The sequence below is a fragment of the Protomyctophum bolini genome (genome assembly GCF_963924005.1).
Source record: "Protomyctophum bolini genome assembly, chromosome: 23".
Taxonomy (NCBI): Eukaryota; Metazoa; Chordata; class Actinopteri; order Myctophiformes; family Myctophidae; genus Protomyctophum; species Protomyctophum bolini.
In genome coordinates, this window is record NC_137884.1 from 17,999,245 (window position 1) to 18,018,869 (window position 19,625).

Sequence of the window (19,625 nt, forward strand, 5' to 3'; positions counted from 1 at the left end):
TTCTCAAAAATAGCAGATCTACAAGCTCGATCTACTATCTAAAGTGTAACATAATGCTTCAAACACCAAGAGGGGTTCCCGTTCAGAATGTGTTAAGCTGATAGAAAGATGTGCTTGCCTTGCCAGGCCTCTCCTAGTTGTCACCGTGGGACAGGGATGTATACAGATTGAATAGCATGCCCTTCAGGGCTGCATGCCTCTGGAGAGAATAGAGGAGAAGACATGGCTTTGTTCAGGGAGCGGAGCAAAGGAGGAACATTTCTTGCAGACATAATCACAAATTTGCAGATAATAAATACCTACAGAAAAGTGTACAAAAGTGCATATTAGGCAAAGTGCATATCGTTGCTGTCGGGAGGAAACCTCATAACTCCATTTTTGAGGTTTTTGGCAAAAATCATTGCTATTGCACCCAGGCAGTGTCAGTAGACACTGGCACACAGTGGCAGCACCCAGGCAGTGTCGGCAGACACTGGCACACAGTGGCAGCACCCAGGCAGTGTCAGTAGACACTGGCACACAGTGGCAGCACCCAGGGAGTGTCAGTAGACACTGGCACACAGTGGCAGCACCCAGGCAGTGTCAGTAGACACTGGCACACAGTGGCAGCACCCAGGCAGTGTCGGTAGACACTGGAACACAGTGGCAGCACCCAGGCAGTGTCAGTAGACACTGGCACACAGTGGCAGCACCCAGGCAGTGTCCGTAGACACTGGAACACAGTGGCAGCACCCAGGCAGTGTCGGCAGATACTGGCACACAGTGGCAGCACCCAGGCAGTGTCAGTAGACACTGGCACACAGTGGCAGCACCCAGGGAGTGTCAGTAGACACTGGCACACAGTGGCAGCACCCAGGCAGTGTCAGTAGACACTGGCACACAGTGGCAGCACCCAGGCAGTGTCGGCAGACACTGGCACACAGTGGCAGCACCCAGGCAGTGTCAGTAGACACTGGCACACAGTGGCAGCACCCAGGGAGTGTCAGTAGACACTGGCACACAGTGGCAGCACCCAGGCAGTGTCAGTAGACACTGGCACACAGTGGCAGCACCCAGGCAGTGTCGGTAGACACTGGAACACAGTGGCAGCACCCAGGCAGTGTCCGTAGACACTGGCACACAGTGGCAGCACCCAGGCAGTGTCAGTAGACACTGGCACACAGTGGCAGCACCCAGGCAGTGTCCGTAGACACTGGCACACAGTGGCAGCACCCAGGCAGTGTCAGTAGACACTGGCACACAGTGGCAGCACCCAGTGATATTTGAATTAAGTGAAATCACTAAATATACCTTTACCTGTCAAAAACATAATTGGAAGAGTTTTGGGTCTTGTTTGTCCTTTGCAAACACGGTAGCCGCGTAGCTCTGTCTGGCTGCACTGAAGATGTGGTTTCTATAAATGTGTGACTATATGTCTCACAGCCTCTCCCCCTCTGTGATTCAACATGCTAAAATGAACTGGTGGACAGTGACGATACATTGAGTATGTACTTTATTTTGGGGAGTTTTGGGGATATTTGTACGTTGCTGGTTATTTGTTTTTGCTTTTTGGAAGCTGACTTTCACTCCACATACTGTACATTTCAAAACAAATATTGCACTTTGACTTTTCACTCCACTACATTTCAAAACTAATATTGTACTTTTGACTCCACTACATTTCAAAACTAATATTATACTTTTGACTCCACTACATTTCAAAACAAATATTGCACTTTGACTTTTCACTCCACTACATTTCAAAATTAATATTGTACTTTTCACTCCACTACATTTCAAAATTAATATTGTACTTTTGACTCCACTACATTTCAAAATTAATATTGTACTTTTGACTCCACTACATTTCTAGGAAGGGACTCCTTCCTAACTAGTGAAAATTGCCAATCTACAAGTTCACAACACATGCTATTATTTTCACTATTTTGTATTCACATATTTAATGTTTGAAATGTATTACATTTTTTTAGGGAAATGTCTACATTTCAGTACAGAAATGCATTGATAATAAAAATAAATTTATTTATTTTTTAATTGGTACTTTGCACAAAACATATATGCACTTTTGAATAGTATTCAAAAGTATTTTTTTTTAAGTTAGTAGGCCTACTTCAGTAGGCTAGTAGCCTACTTTAACTAGGAGTAATATTTGGACCTGGAGTATCTATAATTTGCCTCAAGTAGCTACTGGTGGGGATGAGTGATTTTCCCACTCCTTTGTCCAACGTTGATGTGTGCACAAGGCTGCATTTCCCCCTGCAGTTCTAGTTCAACATTACAGCTTCTCCTGAGATTTATAAGGAAAACTGCCAGACCCACAGGAACGCACCCAGGGTGCCGGCCCGCGTCCGAAACGGTTGAGAAATGACAGAGTTACAGTGTGGCGGTCCCTCTACTGTACCCTCTAGTGTACTGTACTGTACTGGCACATCCGAAATCATCATATATACAGTTATGTGTGTTTGTGTGTGTGTCACAGGTGGTGAAAACCAACCATGCTCTTTTCGTGCTCATACCTACCCAGACACCTACCCAGCCAGCCACCCACCCAACCACACACAGCTCCGTAAGGGAGTGGTTGCACCACTCAAAAACTAGACTAAAATGTTAGGAAGGGACTAGTGGACAAGAGATCCAGTACGAGTCATTTTACAATTAGTTGCATGCTGAAAATAGCCGATCTACAAGCCCACAACACGTCGCACTGAGACACGTTGTGAGCTTGTAGATCGGCTATTTTCAGCAAGTGCAAAAACCAGTCATTACGATTTTGTTCGACTAAATCAACTGTAGATTTAGTCGACTAAAATCTTATGATATTTATTCGACTAAAACTAGACTAACACTAAAACATTCCAGGTAACTAAAATGTGTCTAAAACTAAATGAAAACTATTCAAGAGACTAAAACTAAAATCTAAATTTGCTTCCAAAAACACTGGTTGTGGTGTAGAGTGCTAATAAAGGCTGATTTCACACTTTTAATTGCCTCTAGAACTAAATGCCTTGAGGACCAATCGTATCTTTCGAGCTACAAGGAAGGCAAAGAGTGACCTTAACGAATAGCAAAAATAGTTTCATTTAAAAAAAAGACTATAATTCCAGGAAAGAATGAGCAGGGAGTTTTTTGGTACATGATTTGATTAGATTTTTGTGTTTATTTAAGTGTCATGCTTCCGAAGAAGCCCAGCCCATATGGACTTGAAGGACACTTTAAGTATAATTGGTATCCACAGGTCGCAGACACATCATGGCTGTATACAATTCTCTGTGGAATTTAAAATAGGCACTTAATAAAGACTGTGACTCGTGATAAGAAGTAAAATAACTCATGCGCAGGTGGGAGCGTGAAGCCAGTGCAGCTGCCTAGCTGGAACATCGCTCAGTAATGTGGATGTATTTACAATGCAGGCAGATTGAACAGCCACCCATAACATAATATAAAAACATTAGGCTGTGCTGCTACCGTATGTTCAGAGTGCAATATCTCGCTTGTCTTGAAACAGGAGCTCGTACTGCAATTATATAATCCCACAGCAGTGATTGCGCTTGGCAATATTCAGAAGACAATTTCAGCTGGAGGAGCTGTAACATATACTGTAGGCCGGTGTTTCCCAAACGTTTTCATGTCAAGGACCCCCAAATTGACACTAATTAGCCCCACGGACCCCCGTTTGAAAAGATATGCCAGCATCCCCCATAAGAGAAGATTTTTACGGCTCTAGCAGTGATTCTCAACCCGTTTAGTTTCAAGGACCCCCCAGTTTGACATGCATATTAGTCTACAGAGCTGGCATTTCTATCTCTGGGACCCCAATGTGTATATTGCAAAATCAAAGTTAATTTAACTCTGAGAGTGTACAAATGGAACCAAATGGACCCTAACGGGCAGAGTTACAGACCCATAAGGGTCAAAATAAGAAAAGGGCTGCACACTCGTAGCCACGACGCTATACATTTATTATACAGAAACCAACGTTTCGACCGGTGAGGTCTTCTTCAGGGAATGCATCCATTTGGTTCCTAATGACCATTTAGCTGCGGACCCCCCTAGAACTCTCTCTAGGACTCCTAGGGGTCCCCGGACCCCACTTTGGGAACCACTGCCCTACATAGCTGCAGCATCTTCTCTCTTGCCTATTATACAGTATTATACTGCCTATTATACTCAGATGAAAAGCCTGTTGTAAACAACAGCACTCCTCCCACCCTGTCTGCAGCAATCTGGCTTTAACTGACCGCCAGACTGGGCACTGTGAGGACCGTCATCTGATTTTTAATTGCATCTGCAGTGGCTATAATCAGGTCTTATTGGTGTGTGCCCAATGCAACATCAACACACAGACGCTTTAGATTCGAATCTCGTCCGTGAGTGACAACCAGACATCGATTCAACCCCCCACCCCACCCCACCCACACACACACAAATTATACAGGGAATTGATCCTGTGCCTCTCCGTCCCCATCAAAAGCAGAGGCGATACCCCGCTGTGATGTGAAAGTCGGCCTCCTGGTGGCGCTATAACAGGCCGTTCTGGAAAAGTTGGGGCAGGGGTTCATCGTTGGCATCCAGGGAGCGTGCGTGCAAAATGTTGCATCGACCGGGTTAACGGTGCCGGAGATTAGCTGTACACAGACGGACGGAGTGCAAAACATACTCTCTCCCCATGCCTTCGGCCTGGTGGAGACAATAACAGACAAACAGGACATGTTATCAGTTGTCACGCTAATGAGCCTGTAGGATTTGGGGGAAGGGAAGGGTCCCCCTAGCTCTCCGAGTCAGGCCGTGGGCTCAACCCTGTGATTAAGTGCCATTGATTAGTTGGCCAGCCGCCTCAGTCTGACAACTCACTTGCAGTGCATGCGCTTTGATAGTGGATGACAATGTCTGCAGAAATAATGAGGTTGACCCGGTTCTTCCTTTCGTCAGCAGCACCATCTCCCAATCAATGAGTTGGTAAACACACAGTAAAGAGAGTGTGTGCGTGCGTGCATGCGCGCGTGCGCGTTGCCTCTCGAGAAGAATAACGTGGCCTATATATCTCCAACAGAAAATAGTGCAGATGTTATTTTTTTCAACAAAGGATGCGGGAGAGAGAGGGATTGTTTTAATTATTTCACATTTGCTTTTCTCAATGTAAACATACATTCTCTTATGCCAATAAACCCCCTCTAGACAGAGAGATGCTAAATGAGAAGGCAGTAAAGGACACTTCAGATGATCTGTGAAGAAACTTTGCTGAACTTCTGTCATCTCTGTGTCCTGTATCCAAATCTCACGTCATTGTCAATATATATACCCTGTAATACCAGCTAATATTGGGGAAACGAAAACCATATCGCAAGCGGAAATGCTCTTTACATCATAGCAGTTTATTTCATATAGTTTCATTCCGTACTTCTAGTAATGACTATCTATGGTTTCAGCCAAACGGATTTGCATTTGAAGGCTTTTACAATTTGGGGATGGAAGTTAAATCTTCCGTTTGAAGTCTATGGGCTATACTTGGTATTGTTTTACCTTTACTTGAAAAAATATGCCAAGGAGGACCCCCCAATAAGAGAAGATTTTTACAGCTCTGGCAGTGATTTTTAACCATTTTCATGTCAAGGACCCCCAGTTTTGATTATGCAACAGGCTATGGACCCCCATTTAATGGCATTTCTATCTCTGAGACCCCAATTTATATTGTCCATTTGGTCCATTTGGTTCCAAACTATCAGGGTTACTATCAGGATTCTCCTTTCTTACGTCCATTACCTGGAAAACACGTCTGTCTTTTCAGCATTATGCAAGGACACACACACACACACACACACACACACACACACACACACACACACACACACACACACACACACACACACACACACACACTGAGGACCTTCACATCCTCTCCTATACTCCCACTAGATCCCCTCGGGGTGACCAGTGTTGTTTTTGGCAGCAAATTTAGATTTTAGTTTTAGTCATATAGTCTTTGGAATAGTTTTCATTTAGTCTTAGTCACATTTTAGTCACCTGGAATGTTTTAGTGTTAGTCTAGTTTTAGTCGACTACATCTACGGTTGAGTTAGTCGACTAAAATGTGTTTTGTCGGGCCTTGATGCTGTCGTAATGGCTCATTTTACACTTGTTGCTGCGACGCGTTGTGAGCTTGTGGATCGGCTATTTTCAGATCTCTTGTCCACTAATCCTCTTCCTAGCATTTTAGTCTATAGTTTTTATTTGTTGACGAAATTGTCAATACCTTTAGTCTTGGTTTTAGTCATCATAGCTTAGGTTTCATTTAGTTTCCATTTAGTTTTCGTCAGTGGAAAAAAGGTAGTCGACGAACATTTTTCGTCTTAGTATTAGTCGACGAAATCAACACTGGGGGGTGACTGAGGCACAATCCTTGGCTCTGTAATCCGACCGTCTGACCCTCCGTCTGTTCCCCCTGAGAGCTGGCCTTTGTGAAGGAAGGCCGGGCCACCGCAGGCCGCTCGCTCCTCCAGACTGACGACCACGCTGTGAACTGTGAATGAATACTAAAGACGTCTGCGACTGTCACCTCCTGCCCCTGCCGCAGCTCCCCGAGGCTCTCACCTTGCACTCTGCATTCTAAATACTCTGCCAGAGTCTGTGCCAATGCTGGCTCTATAACCCTGCTTATCGAAGCATTGGAAATGAGCCTATCTACACACACACACACACACACACACACACACACACACACACACACACACACACACACTTTCTCTAAATGATTGTTAATTTGCTAATCAAATAGTCAATTATCTTTTTTTTTTTAATGAAATAATTTAGCACAGGCCGGAGCTAATCTCGCAAACCCAAGTGGACTGATCAGCGGCTCTCTTGTGCACACTGCCATTAGAATGCACAGAAAGTACCTTTTTGGGTTCATGTGGGGCTGAAATGTGAGCATGCTGAAACCTTCAGATTTGGAGTCGTTCTGTGTCATACATTGGCCCCTTTTCCACCGGTTGGTTCCCAATGGGAACCGGTTCAGTTCTTTTTGGTTCTTAGTCCATGAGCCAGAGCTCCAAAATTGGAACTATTGGAATTATGAATTGAGTGTGCAAAACCATACCTATATTAGATTGTTATCACCTTCCCCAATTGATTACAGTACAGTACACTAACTAGTATTATTGTTTGTCCTTGTCTCCTTAGTGGCAGCATAATCTATATAATCTATAGGTGCAGTTTATGTAAAAACAATTGTATGACGAATAGCAAGATCCACAAGCTCAAAACGATGTAATGCGTTGCTAGCTTGTAGATCTGCCATTTTTGAAGGAAAGAAAAAAGTAAGACATTGAAAGTAAGGTTTTCTTTCAATGAGGGATTTTATTTTTTTATCAACACAGTATTGATTGTTCTTTTAGAATGTACTTTGATAATGGTGAAAGGTCCAGTTGTGCTGTAGTACTGACTATTAATTTAAAAAAAAAAATCTGCAATTGGAACAACTACGAGACAACCTTGCAAACACATTAGTGTGTGCTGCATAGTGTATTTGTTCAAGCGGTTTGCTAGTGTTAGAAACTACAAATCCTAACAGCTAGAATGATAGAATTTGTATTCTATAAAAGTGAATAAATTCTTGAAATCTGAACACTTGTACACAGGGAAGTAAATAAAGTGATTGACTAGTCTGGTCTGCTTTGGGGGCTTTATTTGACACCAACCAACAGTTCAAATACACCTATCTTAAACATATGTAACAGCATGCAATAATATATATAAAATGCAGCAGCAAAAATATTATATATATATAGAAGTAAAATGCAAATTGAGAACACAAGAAAAATACGTAAGATAAATAGACTCTTTAAAACCTTTCCGTGTAATTAACCACTTGAACACTATGAACTAACCTTCCCCAGGGCTCTATAGCCGATTTACGAGCTCAGCAAAACGTTGTTGATCGGTTATTTTTGGCGAACATTCCCCCCAGAATAGGGCCGTTGAGCTTCATGCGGTTAAATCAACTAAAGTTATGAAACATAAGAAATAAAGAAACATATCACAAATTCACAATACACAGAGGATCAGTCTTTGCGCCTCCTCCTCAGCATCAGGAGGATGTCGGCTATTTCCTGGATGGTTTCCACCTCCCCTAAGAGCACGCCATCTCCTCCCGCAGACCCTTCCCCACTTTCCCCGGCCTCTCCTCCAGCCAGATGAGGAGCCCTTTCCCCGGCCTCTCCTCCAGCCAGATGAGGAGCCCTTTCCCCGGCCTCTCCTCCAGCCAGATGAGGAGCCCTTTCCCCAGCCTCTCCTCCAGCCAGATGAGGAGCCCTTTCCCCGGCCTCTCCTCCAGCCAGATGAGGAGCCCTTTCCCCGGCCTCTCCTCCAGCCAGATGAGGAGCCCTTTCCCCGGCCTCTCCTCCAGCCAGATGAGGAGCCCTTTCCCCGGCCTCTCCTCCAGCCAGATGAGGAGCCCTTTCCCCGGCCTTTCCTCCAGCCAGATGAGGAGCCCTTTCCCCGGCCTCTCCTCCAGCCAGATGAGGAGCCCTTTCCCCGGCCTCTCCTCCAGCCAGATGAGGAGCATTGTCGCCGAGGTCTTCCCGTATCACCCTTTCATCTGAGGCCCCCGTTTCTGAAAAGAATAGAACAGTCACGGAAAGCATCCGTGTAATTTTAGATTTGAGCTATAACAACATATAGGGTTTTTCAGGAAAACTCTTAGCATTTAGAGCATTATTTAGTTTAGAACAGTGGCTAGCCGATCTACATCGACAGCTTGTAGATTGACTATTTTAGTTTTCAAAATAGTTGAAGTTGAAGTTGGGGTAAGATCTTGAGATAGTTTGCTCTGATTTCTCACCACTACCAAAACACGCAGCTATTTCAAAGTAAATGTCTTTTACCTAGATAGAGAAAGGGAGTTGTCTGTCTTTCTGGAGGTATTGTTTGCTTGTTTTGGAGCAGTTTTTTAAATCCGTTTAGTGACAGCAATGTAGCCATGGATTCCCTGCTCGGCTTCTGCTGGGATGCCAACGCTTCTCTTCCAGAGCCGTCTGTGGATGCTGCCTGGGTCTTTCCCTGCAATTAGAGTCGCTCATTTTAATACATATAGGTTTCACTGTTAATCAAAGTTCGTTAACGATTAGAAAATACACTGTTTAAGACACTGCACTGGTCTCTCGTGTGACCCATTCAAGTATCAGTGCAGCATATTTAGTTTTTATATAAGAAAGGGGGCTATTTTTTACATGCACACGTGTAGTATAAACGACATGAAAAACTAAAATACATCGCATGGATGCACCTGGGACGTATATCCATTCCTCAGTGATGTATCCTAAGGTCATCAGGGTTTCGGGTCTCGCAACATCATACCCCTCACTCAGGTGACCCAGCCGGGGGTGATCAAGTCCCGACTTACGGCCCAGTAGCTACCCTCGATCAGTCCCATTAGGGAAAGATAGGGCCACACAATCCGATGCTCCGGAACTACTCTGCCGGAACTGGGAATGAGAGGAACTGGTCCCAGGTGCCGTCTACATTCCGGCTGTCACCCGTCTCTCTGGTGGTCACCAGACTATTCCTGGTTGTCATGTAGTATATACTGTACATACCATGACTATTGTCTCTGTCGGGTGGAAACCTCACATGTCCAAATAAAATAAATAGCAAAAGTAGAAGATATACAAGCACAAAACACGTCGCTTGGCGCTACAGTACATTTCGAGCTTGTGGATCTGCTACTTTTGATGCTTTTTCTGTGACACTGTAGGGCGTTAATTTCAACAAAAAGCGAAAACAAAAAAAAAGGGTGGAATATGGAGATAAGAGGCTTCTGCCCGACAGCAACGATAATATAAGATAACCACTTACGGTCCTATTTTTGAACAATAGCAGCCAGACACAGCCGATATAATTTTGATACTGAAGGCTATTTTCCGCTATTGGTGAACATTGTGTGTTTTGCTTACGCTCAACAAGGGAGGGTGAAAGTCTTGTGGTGGCGAGTTGCACTGGGTGGAGGCTTCAGAGCCTTGTGGTGGCGAGCTGCACTGGGTGGAGGCTTCAGAGCCTTGTGGTGGCGAGGGCGAGCTGCACTGGGTGGAGGCGTCAGAGGTCTGCCGTACCGCACCGTCCATCGTCTGAGTTCCGGCGTCTCTGGTTTCACTTGTGGTCAATCAAATCACAGTGCAAATGTCCTTAGTTTTAGTCTTTTAGTCTTCGATATTTCAGTCTAATATTTTCACACATTTTGAAAAAAAAATTAAAATGGAAAATCGCATATGCACAATCATGATGCGTTGTGAGTTTGTAGCTCTGCTATTTTCACAATGTTTCGGTACTTATTGAATCTCACCCCCCTGACAAATACGCACATTTACAATAAATAAAATCTAAATCTAACATCAAAACATTATACAAAAAACTCAACCTTTTGACAAAATAAAATCTCATCTAAACTAGAAACCCATTTTCACACGATGTAAAAAAGAAAAACGAATGAAAACTCAAAACTATGATAATAACCTTGACCTGTACTGAGCCTGGCTGCTCACTGGCGCTCTGTCAAAGCCCAGCTCGCTGCCTTCAGCTCTCTGAGTGACTGGTTGAGGAGTGGTCCACACGCCTTGCTCTGCATAACAGGAGTCCGAATCAGACTGTCCGCCTTCGTCCTAACAGAGGCAAGAGAGTGTCGTGTAATTTGGAACCACAATACATTAATATAGCATAAATGTTTTAACTCAACTAAACGTGTAAACCTGAGTCTCTTGTCTCCCCTGGGTGAGAGACTACAGGACATACCTGAAAGTTTATTTGATACAATGTAATATTAAGACCTTTTTAAAATAATAAGTTTAAGACTAACAATTTTTAAGGGCCCACAGACACCCTGTACAATGGGAATACAAATATTTTCAATATCTTGTTTCCATTTCCATGGAAACAAGACTTTCCATTTCATTCACTCATATCAAATTAGATGACAATGCATCAGTTATGCCCTGGCATTTGGTGAAAGGTTAATCTAATTATCAAAGTAATTACGCCTGCTGAATGCAGAGCGATGAGACACAATCTTGCCATATAATAGATCAGATTGCTTTTTTATTGCACTATTACGGTAGTTGAACCTGCAGATGAAGGCTGTAGAACCCTGGTTTTCTGCGGGGACCCCCAGGGGTCCTTCAGGGGGTCCCCAGCAAAATGATTTATGCACAATCATCGCATCACAATCATCTTAACCATTAAAAACGTTAAAACGTTATTTTTATTTACGCTAAAGACGAGAGGCTGGTCTGCATTCATGCGAGTGGCGGAAGTCGAGAGTAACATAGCTCTAAATGCAACGCATTAGAGCTATGGACCAGAGCTAGGTTTACCTGTACACAGGCTATTTTCGGTGTGACACCTGCGTACAAATATATAAATCCAGCTTTATAGATCATTAACGTTAAATATTACGAAAGAAAATAGAAAAGACTTTTGTGGGGAGATGGGGTGGGCAGGCTGGTCCTTGAGGATTGTTAAAAAGCAAGGCTTTTGCACACCTACGGCGACAGGTGCGTAGGAGAGGTTACGGTGCCCAACAATGAAAAAGGAACAAACACCCGCACACTGTCTTCGAATGTAGTGAACCAACGGCAACGTTTCGGCCTATGCAGCCTTCATCAGGATACCTTTATGATAAAGATAAAGATGTTTGTTCCTTTTTCCTTGAGGATTGTTAAAATATCGTTGTCAGGCAGAAACCTTTTACTGTATGTCCATAAAACTTCAACTTGTTACGTTTTGTCGTAAATTAATCAAATCAAATCATATAAGAGTGTCACGCAAAAGTTGTGAAAATATCATATCTACAAACTTACAACGTGACGATATTTTCACTATTTTCAGTTTTTTACAAGCTGGTTTCTACCTGACTAGAGCTAAAGAAAAAGGTTGAGAACCACTGACTTACTTCATCTGAATCTGAACTTAAATAACCTTCTGCACTTGGAGAGTAACTTGGCAATGTTGCACAACACTCCAACTGCCCGGTGCATGCTGCGGGACAACCAAAACAAAAATAAACGTACATTAGCTATTTTCACTATTTCCATGTTGTGCAATTAAATATATACATTATATATAAACACACTTTTCTATTTTGTGATTAATCGGAAAAAGTATTAGAGGAAATAATGGATAGTCTAGTTGGATACTTACAAGGGCTGACGTTGATGCAGCTGGAGCACTGTCAGTGAAACATATCGGACATGTTAATGTTCTGTGTGCTCTCAAACAAGCCAAAAATGTGTGGTCGATATTTCTATTTAAATGAGCTATTTTTTGTTTTTGGAATGTTTTGCCTATGGTGACATACCCAGAATAGGGACGCCATGCAGGTTGAAAGTGAAAACAAAAACACAAAACAACTTGAGTAGAAGATCTACAGATCAATGTTGTTACGATGTGTTGTGAGCATGTAGATTGGCTGTTTTTGCTCTAATGACAATGTCATATAGTATAATTATTTTTATATATTATAAAGAAAGTATAAAAATAGGCATTCATTTGTGAAAAAAACTAAATAAAGGATGAAATATGTAGAAAAGTAACGATATCCATATTATACCTGTGTGAAGGAATTGCGTTCAGGGTCAACGTATGGTGAAACCGTAGCAGCTCTGATAGGACAGAAACTAAATGTCAATCACCCAAATTGACCAATCCAAAAGTGACATTCCCATAACATATTATCGTCCGTCGCGGTCGGGTGGAAACCATGTCCAAAACATTACTTTTCAGAAAATGGGGAAAAAATAACCTGATCTGACGGATCCAATATAGTTAATATTTAGTCACAAGCTCTTATTTATAAAACCCACTTAACCACTTTGCCTTGGCTTTAGAACGGAAAAAGAAATCACAAATAGCCCAAAACATCTCAAACCCTCACCCTAAACCTAACCTTAACCCATGTCTAACCACTGACTAGTCTAAACTAAGTATGCACCCCCATTGCCGATCTACGAGCTCCTTTTGTGTGACACTATGTTCATTTACGAAAAAAACCCATAAAAAGTTTAAACATGGAGAAGATACAAGGTTTCTGCCCGATAGCAACGATATTTAATTATTGTGATTGAGAAATTCATACTCTGTACTTGACGATGTGCCTGGGCTTTCCTGTGTGAGATACATCTTTGCTTTCTCTGTTTCAAACGGACCTGTTGAGATGAACGTTCATCAGAGTCAAGAGGACGGCACCCTGCTCATTGGACAGAATTTAGAGCCAGAACCGATGCTAGATGTTTGGGTCAGATGCAAATTATGGGCGAGAGAGAGAGAGAAGAAGTGAAACATTGTCAACAGTTGTCAAGCTCCACTACCAAACTCCTTGTTGCTGAAACACGGGAAAAGTCCCTCTTCAAACTGCTCCTCCGCATTTGACTGGTTAAGAGTGAAGGCTAGCACAGGCTCTTTGTCCTCGGATTGGTTAAGAGTGAAGGCTAGCACAGGCTCTTTGTCCCCGGATTGGTTGAGAGAGAAGCCGACTGCATCTCTGACTTCTGTGCTGCTGGAATGACAGAGACATATACTGGAGTTTAACTAGTTAATGAAAAATCACACCCGTGTGAAGTGAGGGGCGCTAATATATTAAAGTCTAACTCATGTTGCTATGATTAGGTGATGTAATGATGATGTAAAACAAATGGTTTTGAGCAGTGGGGAGGGAATGGGTCTTCTCTTAATTGTAGTGAGAATTAGAAGGTTAACAATTTCTGCTCCATTTCACGATATTTCCCCCTATATGTAGGCATGAAACAATGTAGTCTTTCTTTATGTGCACATGTAAAACATGTCACTGCACATCACGGACAAAGTCATAGACGTTTGAAAAAATTGCTTTAAATGGCCAATAATGTCTGAACTTCCATCCAATAGACTCTACCAATAGACTACACTCTGTTGAACAGAGATTCAATGTAAACTCAAACAAATCCATCACAGAGGGATTTTTTTTTTCATATAGTCTACCTCAGACACATCCCTGCGACATACTAGCGTATTCATTATTTAGTTTCAAACATTAACTTTCCTGCAGGAATTTACAGGTTATTTTAAGTTAGTAAACCAATATAACCAACCATTGTTTAGTTGAACAAGTGAACATTAGCACCCTCTGGTGGATAGAAATTACATATTGCCCCTTCATAGCTGCAATGCTTAAAAGACAACTTTGTTTTTTTTATCTATTAGAGAAAGTAAAAAATGAGTGTTAATTCTTTTCATTTGCTGCTTTCTTTCATTTTAGTCATTTCTGACAGGGGGGCGGGGGGATTCGAAGTGGCTAAATATGTATTTTTGAACCTTGGTTGAAAAATATCAGACAAAATATTCAGACAAAATTAAAGAATAAATTACGTTAATGAGTAAAAGTTAATGAGTAAAAGATAAAGGGAGATGGCGTGTAAATTATAAAAACTAAGTAACTAACAAACAAAAAAACAAACAAGTAAATGAATCATTCCCAAATTATAAATGGAACTCTCACTGGTGTTCTGAACTTCCAAACAGGACTCCAGCTACAGTTGGGGTGTCAGCCTGGAACTGGGGTGTGTTGGATCCTCCTGGCCAGGAACGGATAGAGTCATTCATACCTCTCGGCTGGGAGAACGGTCTGAACTATTAAAACAAGCAAAAAAATATATATATTATAAGACTGTAAATTGTCGCTGTCAGGCAGAAACCTTGTTCTCCACATTTAATCTTTCTATGTTTATTATTGTTTAATATGATGAATGAAGAAGAATGAAGAATGAAGTGTGTGTGTGTGTGTGTGTGTGTGTGTGTGTCTGTGTGTGTATGTGTGTGTGTGTGTGCGCTTATTAATACCATTTGGGAGCTCACACACACATGGACCATTGATATGCACGATTGCACAAGTTGCGTCGGCAGCTTTTGTAGGTAAAAGGTGCTAATGGGGCAGCCAATATCTATTGTTGTCGGAGGAGCAGATTTATTTTCTCACCTCCGCTTCGTGCTCTTTCAGCAGCCCTGCCTAGCCTGGGCAATTGGGCATCATTGAATGGGCTGGCCAACAGTGTAGCGTGCACAACGTACGTATCAGAAATTACATTAGAACTTTAGTTAAACTTTCAGAGTGACGCATTACTTTACCTGGGTTAGTGTACATCATGTTGTACTAATGATGACATTATAATCCCTTGGTGTTTCATTAGCGCGACGTGACGGAAATCGCTATCTGTGACGCTATTAAGTTTCATGCATGGGTAAATGGTGCATTTATATAGCGCCTTTATCCAAGGCGCTTTACATAGATTGTGCATCAATTCACCCAATTCACCCATTCACACATACACATTCATACACCAATGGCGGCGGAAACCATGCAAGGCACTAGCCAGCACATCAGGAGCAATTTGGGGTTCAGTGTCTTGCTCAAGGACACTAACTCTGGGGGAGCCCGGGTTCGAACAGGCAACCTTGCAGTTACCATCCAGCCACTCTACCCCTGAGCCACCGCCGCCCCTGGGTGGTGTGGTGGTGGGCGAGCATGGTGTCTGGTAGCCTAGAGACGAGCCAGCCAATGAGGACTAGGTTGCGCAAAGCCTTAAAGCCAAAAAGAATCCCAAGACTGAAAATGATTTTTTGCAAATCTACACTGATGCCATTAAATGACCCCTATGAAATCCTCAGGACTGAAATCAGTCCCGAGGACTGAGAACTTTAAGCCCTGCGGCAAAGGTCCTCATAGGGTCGTCATAGCCATACCGAGAGGACATTGACCAGCTGTGCTTCACAGCAGCTGGTAAAAAAGAGATGTACCTGGTGGTTATGCGCCGGTCCTGGGGTTTCCCAGGGTGGAGGGGAGCAGTGTGTCTGGGTTTGGCTTCTCTGCTGATTCTGCTCCGGTCCTGGGGTTTCCCAGGGTGGAGGGGAGCAGTGTGTCTGGGTTTGGCTCCAGGGTGGAGGGGAGCAGTGTGTCTGGGTTTGGCTCCAGGGTGGAGGGGAGCAGTGTGTCTGGGTTTGGCTCCAGGGTGGAGGGGAGCAGTGTGTCTGGGTTTGGCTTCTCTGCTGGAGTTGTGACTGCAACAGAAACGGTCCTGAGAAGAAGAACAATCCTCAATTCACCTTCATTTATTATGTCAAGTATTAGCTCTTTTCGACTATGAGGGATAACCTTCTAGAACCCGTGAAGTTCCTCTTCGTTTTTAATCTAGGCCTACTATGTTTTCCATTATAACCAGAACCACCCGTGAAGGGGGAGGTACATAATTTAAAAGAACTCAACTCAGCAAAACAGTGCCTTGAGCTTGTAGATTTTTCCCTATTTTAGAAACATTATGAAAGTGTAAATTTTGAGTACTTAGTAGTTAATACTACCTCCTGAACAGGACCCAAATTGGTTTCTGAGAACCTGAAACCGGATCATAGTGTGTGCCTGTGGACACAGACTGGCTGTATGCATACAACATTTGTTGCTGATACTACTGTAGGTCCAGTGGTTTGTGAGATTACACACACGAACCCTGGCACACGGCATAAACATGATACCATATACTGTAAAATATGAATGCTGCTGATGCAGTTGTTATAGTTAAGGGCTCGATGGGTGGGTGGATTATGCCCGAATATGGACATCAGCGCACATCATGGTTGTGAATTTATTTTTATTTGTATGTATTTTGGGGATATGAAACTTGCCAGTGCCAGTTGTAACTCTGTGAATATGCTTTTTTTTAATATACCATGATGTTTTGTTTATAACAAACAAAAAATCCTGACCTTCGTGAATTTTAACTAGCGACTGAAACTGAAATTTAAGACAAAAAGTTGAACCGGGAAAGAAAGAAAAATGCAAACCTTGATGTTGTTGTTGACCTGATGAGCCTGAACCTGAGGAGCAGGGACTGAGTTTGTCAGTTCGGTGTGGCCGGTAGTCAGACATGCTGTTGTCTGAAAAGCCTGACTCCTGCACAGGCGACAGCTGGGGGACAAAAAGAACACAGTACATTTAACTCTGAAAGTGAACAAAATGGAATCAAACAAAATCGAACAAAATACTTTTTTTTGTCACTCTTGGACAAAATTATTTGTTGCATAATTTCAGGCATTGTAAAGTATAAAACCTCTTGTAACAAAAACACACAGTATAAAATGGTTATTAACTAACCTGTTGGTACTGCTGTGGAACGCAGTGATTTCTCTGTCTCTTCTGAAAGCTGGTTACACGTCATTAAAATACAATACAATACGACATTACTGAAGCTAGCATAAAATACTAGAAAATAACTTTTTACAATGAACAAGCAGGTTTTGGTGAGCAACGACACCACCGTACAATGATATGTGAATGGAGCATAACTACCTGTAAAGAGGCTGACTCTCAACCAGGTTTAGCTGTGATGGAGGACCGGGGCTCATGGGAAGCTCCAATGGCTCATTTCTTGTGAACTGGAAGACTTTAGACTTACTAAGAGCAGTTGTCAATTTAGGAGGATCTGAAGATTCTGAAATAATCCAATGTTTATTATTTGCATGAGGACATTAAGTGTGTGTGTGTGTGTGTGTGTGTGTGTGTGTGTGTGTGTGTGTGTGTGTGTGTGTGTGTGTATATATATACTGTATATACATACACCTGTATAATATATATCACACCGTTTTGTAGTTTCTTGGATGAGATCTGGTTGACCATAAACAGTGTGACCAGGTCCATGCTGCAAGGAGGTGTAGCTTCTTTGGGGGTGTCCGGGGTGGACAGTGGAAGACCCAAACTCTGCATCTTCTGTTGCATTCTCTGCTTCTGAAAGAACTCCTGAACAGAATCACAACCAGAACACAGTAAAATCCTCAGTGTTACTTAATTATTTCTTGGTCTAGGCTCATTGGGGAAGATGCGTTTCATAAATAATGAACCAGAAAATAACTTCTCAAACCATACTCCTGCATGAACCAGAGACGCAACCAGTCCAGAACATAATCAAATCCAGAGTGTAAAGGTAATTGAACCAGCCATGCTGTATTTGAATGTTTAAATAAGTAATGACAAATATTGTAGTACTAGTCTACCATTGAATTATTCACGTTTCACCTTTTGCTTCTTGATGTCATTTCTCATCATATAACGCTTCCTGTGGACAGACACAACATTAATATTAACATATTAAAACACTATATTTGTTAATTAGCATAACAGTGTTTTGTTTTGTCTGCTTACCCGGAACCACCAACTGGTGGTACAGGTGACAGCTGGGGGACAAAAAGAACACAGTACATTTAAAGTACATTGAAAGTGAACAAAATGGAATCGAACTAAATACTTTTTTTTGTCTCTCTTGGGCAAAATTATTTGTTGCATAACTTCAGGCATTGTAAAGTAACAAAAACACACAGTATAAAATTGTTAAACTAACCTGTTGGTACTGCTGTGGAACGCAGTGATTTCTCTGTCTCTTCTGGAAGCTGGTTACACGTCATTAGAATACAATACAATACGACATTACTGAAGCTAGCATAAAATACTAGAAAATAAGTTTTTACAATGCACAAGCACGTTTTGGTGAGCAACGACACCACCGTACAATGATATGTGAATGGAGCATAACTACCTGTAAAGAGGCTGACTCTCAACCAGGTTTAGCTGTGATGGAGGACCGGGGCTCATGGGAAGCTCCAATGGCTCATTTCTTGTGAACTGGAGGACTTTAGACTTACTAAGAGCAGTTGTCGATTTAGGAGGATCTGAAGATTCTGAAATAATCCAATGTTTATTATTTGCACGAGGACATTAAGTGTGTGTGTGTGTGTGTGTGTGTGTGTGTGTGTGTGTGTGTGTGTGTGTGTATACTGTATATACATACACCTGTATATAATATACATCACACCTTTTTGTAGTTTCTTGGATGAGATCTGGTTGACCATAAACAGTGTGACCAGGTCCATGCTGCAAGGAGGTGTAGCTTCTTTGGGGGTGTCCGGGGTTGACAGTGGAAGACCCAAACTCTGCATCTTCTGTTGCATTCTCTGCTTCTGAAAGAACTCCTGAGCAGAATCACAACCAGAACACAGTAAAATTCTCAGTGTTACTTATTTATTTGTTTCTTGGTCCAGGCTCATGGGGGAAGATGCGTTTCATAAATAATGAACCAGAAAATAACTTCTCAAACCATACTACCAGCTAGACGAAACCAGTCCAGAACATAATCAAATCCAGAGTGTAAAGGTAATTGAACCAGCCATGCTCTATTTGAATGTTTAAATAAGTAATGACAAATATTGTAGTACTAGTACTAGTCTACTATTGAATTATTCACGTTTCACCTTTTGCTTCTTGATGTCATTTTTCACAATATAGCGCTTCCTGTGGACAGACACAACATTAATATTAACATATTAAAACACTATATTTGTTAATTAGCATAACAGTGTTTTGTCTGCTTACCTGGAACCACCAACCCAGTTCATTTTTCACTGTAGAAACGAAATGCACATATAATACTCATAAAACCACATTGATAATACACAAAGTTAAGTGTGTGTGTGTGTGTGTGTGTGTGTGTGTGTGACTGTGTGTGTGTGTGTGGTGTTGAGCTAGCACTGCAGCAATTATAGCCTCGCTTGAGTTGCAGCCGCGTAGCCTA